Source organism: Poecilia formosa, unplaced genomic scaffold, assembly GCF_000485575.1.
Source record: "Poecilia formosa unplaced genomic scaffold, Poecilia_formosa-5.1.2 Scaffold2558, whole genome shotgun sequence".
Taxonomy (NCBI): domain Eukaryota; kingdom Metazoa; phylum Chordata; class Actinopteri; order Cyprinodontiformes; family Poeciliidae; genus Poecilia; species Poecilia formosa.
Window position 1 is genome coordinate 1,601 of NW_006802497.1, and position 4,157 is coordinate 5,757.

The following is a 4,157-nucleotide window of genomic DNA, read 5'->3' on the forward strand; positions in this document are numbered from 1 at the left end:
ATTCCATTTTCGTTGGATCGTTGTCGTGGAAACAGGGCCTTAATTAAACCATAACAAGCGCAGTGGACTGCACACTAAAGACCCTTTTGCACTGCACAGCTGGACCCGAGTCGGCCCGTCTTCAAAGCAGGGCTGACTGTTTTTGCATTAGCACTTCCAGCCCAGTACCTCCCGACTCCCTGAAACCCCGAGAGCAGTGGTTCCAATCGGGCCGGCCAAACCAGGCCGGTTTGTAGTTAGGTGTTGTTTGGTTCATTGACTGCGGGGGCGGGACAAAGACCAGATCTGTTGATCAGAGGAGCACTAGACTTTCTCGATGGCTGTCACCAGGGCCAGCCCAACCCTCCATGGGGCCCTAAGCGAAACTTGGTTTTGGGGCTCTCTAGTTCTGCTAATAATGTGGATTGGCTGCAATCAGCAGTCCGATCATTAGATCATTCACACACCTGCTACAAACTTATTGCATCTCTGGCAGTGCTGTTTAAATTATATACATGTATAATAGAATACATTTATTGGCCAACTGGACCAGTGGTTTGATCTATGCAATCAAAGCTAAGCCAAAATGTTTTTGTCTCTATAAATAATAATGATAATAAATAATGACATATTGGCTGCCTCTTTTTTTTCTTGATTAGTATGTCATGTTGGTGACTGAAGTCTGATATGATGACTTCAACACCTTTCTTCTGACAGGTTGGTAGAAGAAATGCTGTCCAGAATGTTTCTATAAGCTGACTAATTTCTATAATGCCTAATGTCTGAGTTGTGTTCTTGGTAATTATTTCTGACCTTTTTATGTTTTATGTTGTAGGTGGTGAAAAATGCTCTCCAGGGTAAACTGGGTGGACAAAGTATTTTGAATGACTGTGATGGTGACACACACACACAGGTGGGTCTGGTTAGTTTTGCTCACACTTATCTTTAAAATGTTTATTTATTATCCTAATATGTCTGCTATAAATAACAGGATAAATCCTGTAGTTCCTCCAGGCTGGGAAAACCAGGCATTCTTCTGTTGGTTTATGTGCTTCGTCCTACATCCAAAAGCCACAAGAAGAATCCAAAACAGCTCATGTCAAACTGTGGACCATGTTTTCAGATATGTGCAAGTATGTGGTTATTCTAATGATCCTACTTCTTTGTAGAAGCACTTTCTCATTGGCTTTGTTTGCTATCTGAATGTAGCTGTGCTGCTAAATATATTTAATCATTTTTATTATTCGTCTTCTTATCATTATGTCAAAGATACAAGCCAGTGTTGAAGCCTTCCTCATTGGTGTGGAACCAGGACAGCCCTTCCTCCTGCATGTTGGTGAAAACAAGAGCAGCACCAAAGACACTTCACCATCAGTGATCACAAGATCATCCAAGGTAGCTTTAGATGAACTTTCAAAGCACACTTCACCTTCAGTGCCATGAATTCCTCTACAACTTCTGTACATTAATCCAGCCTACAGTTTTCAACATTGATGTGACTTGCACGACAATTGAAAAGTTTAAGATCCTTGCTTTTACTTTAACTGGCAGAGTGGACACTCTTTATTATGATGATCATTTAAATGCATACTGTATCAATAAGAGGATTTGTTTTATGTTCTTCCAATTAAGGACTTGGTTTATTACAGTCCCTGTGACAAGCAGTTTTCTGCATGGTCAGCACTGAAGGCCATATTGTCTTTGAGAGGGTCCAGCCAACATTCCAGACAGGACAGCGTTGTCCATCTTCTACATCTTCAACCTCCATGAGGCAGCCAAGACTTTGGAGTTCATTCGACGGTAAAACCATTCCTATATTTTTTGTATAATGACATGGTTTTAAAGTTTTAAAGCAAGTTATGATTAACATTTGACAAAGGTGGTGATGTTTTCTCTTTACGTAATTAAAAACAGCTTTATTTATATATTGTACCAGCTGTATTCAGAATGCCACACTATTTATATTCTCAGGAATTTTCCCATTTTTGATTTTGTTTTTTAGTCGCTTCATTGGGATTAACCCAGAAAGGAGCACAAAAGCCGGTCATGAGAAGATAGTACCCAAAAAAGACAGGAAAGACCATTCAAAAGAAAAAGTGGCAGTCAATGTTCAGGTTCCCACCCTCAAAAAAAAACCTTATGGACTTTGAGTGGCATCTCCTTCAGGTTAGTTGTCCTTTTCTTTTCTTTGAAATATTTCTATTTCCATATCATTTAGGATCTAAATTATATTGTCTTTTCTTTTTCCATGTTGGATGGTGCCTTCATCTGCATTTAATAAAGTAAGTGCCAAATGGACTCTTGAAAACCATTAATAGTTCACATTTTAAAACCCTGTTAATACTAGAATTCCACATGATTTCAGCCATGTTAAATTTTAGATTTTGGAAGTCCTTTTTCTTTTATTTGTTTAGTGATACCCAAAGCATGGATATTTCTTTAAGAACTGTTTTTATGTTCATAAGATTGTAGAAATTAATGAGTTAACCTCAGTTTATGTCGCTGTAAACTGAAAGTCTTCAATTTTTATTCCAGTGTTGGTGAAACTATATATTGACTTTGAAGGCCTATTTTCTTAACAGTTCTCTGAGGAATGGTTATATGTTATTCGTTTTGATTGTTTGAATATACTGGAAATATATGTGGTTTGAGGCATAGTTGTGCCTTTAAATAAAAATTCTGTTCTGAAGGTTATTTATTGCGTCCTCTTTTGTGTTATGTGAAGTTCTGATTATGCAGATTATGCATTTTAGAACCGCACCAATTGTAGCACTTCTAAGAACTTTAAAAAGTAGCATTACAGTTTTCTTTGAGTAGCTTACTCATAAAGTGAATGCAATAGTAAAACTAAATTTACAGTAAAAATACTGGAACCTACAGACGCCAGTATTTGAAGGTATATTCACTTTCACCACTGTATTTTATGGTGGCCAACAGATACAAACACGAGAAAAACACATGCAACAAAAAAGAGATGCAAACAATAAATGCTGAAAACAGAAGTGATCCAGACCACTAGGGGGAGTCGAACAAAGAACAGCTGCGTCCGAAGTCAGGTTTTGCATCCTTGGGTCGTCGACGACCGGAAGAGAGAAGCTGTAGCTTTCAGCTAGCTGCTTAGCCTCTACCTTGGCATTATGTTGCTTAGCAATGGTGACAACGTGAATCACATAGCAGTGAAGGAAAGAAAAAACGGACTCGAAGTATGTTTTTTTTCTCTTGATTTCTCTGACTCTTCACCTTTTATAATAAAGGCTGTAGCATATTAAAAAATATCTGTTAGTCTGATTCTAAAATGTTCAAACACGTGTAGCACATTTACACAAGGAATTTAAGAAAGTATCCCTTTTCAAATACTCTCCAAATCTCAGGTAAGACAATACAGTTTAATCAAACTATTATGTTTTTAGGCTTAACTTTAATCAGTCAAACCGATTTGCTCAGAAGTAAATTAAATAATTTAGTTAACCAAAATATTACAACTAGATGTTACCTGACTTAATATCTGTGTTTAACTAACTGTCATTTGGGAAAGCCCAAATGAATCAGGTGTTCTCCCGTGGTATACTAAACCTGGACCAGCTGGCAGCAGGCGAAGGGAGCTGGGGGGAGTTAATGCAGCGGTAGCAGACATGTCCGAAAACGTCGGAGCAATATTACAATTAGGTGATGCACTGATGAACCGAGCAGAAATGTGAGATTTATACAAACCTACAAACATTGTTTAAATCATGTTGTGTCACAGCTGCTAAGCAACATAACGCCAAGGTGGAAGCTAGGCAGTGTTAAGAAAATAAATTTAAAATAAGCTAGTTTTAAAACTTAACATGTCTTGATTCAAATACCCTAATTGTGGTTTTAAAATCAGTAACGTATTCTGGCTTTTTGACCTTTATGTTACCTGTAGTTACAGCAGATGGTTTGCTAGGATTGTTTGAATTGCCTTTTGTCTGTGTGGGAAAACAATACAGTGGAAGTTGTAGCTTTTCACACTCATCTGTGAAAAGCCGTATACACGGCAGGGGTTCCTGGCTTCAGATAAAGGGACAGAGACAGCTCCTGGTTGGATGAGCAAAGATACGCCTTATTTGAATAAATTAAAGATAAGAATACGCCTTCACTATAAAACTTTCTACACAGAAGTAACAGATTAGATTTGCTCTTGCAATTCCCCAAAG

At 37.9% G+C, this 4,157-nt stretch overlaps 1 long non-coding RNA gene across 2 annotated transcripts; it reads left to right on the forward strand.

Moving 5' to 3' along the window:
• Nucleotides 1-529: 529 nt before the first annotated feature.
• Nucleotides 530-2,248, forward strand: LOC107835447 (uncharacterized). 2 transcript variants are annotated; one of them, XR_001661259.1, is made up of 6 exons: nt 630-696; nt 815-892; nt 994-1,112; nt 1,249-1,374; nt 1,612-1,779; nt 1,982-2,248. It is a non-coding gene; the product is annotated as an uncharacterized LOC107835447 (long non-coding RNA). The 2 variants fall into 2 exon arrangements; XR_001661258.1 differs by having other exon boundaries at nt 530-892; nt 1,982-2,247.
• The last annotated feature ends 1,909 nt before the right edge of the window (nt 2,249-4,157 follow it).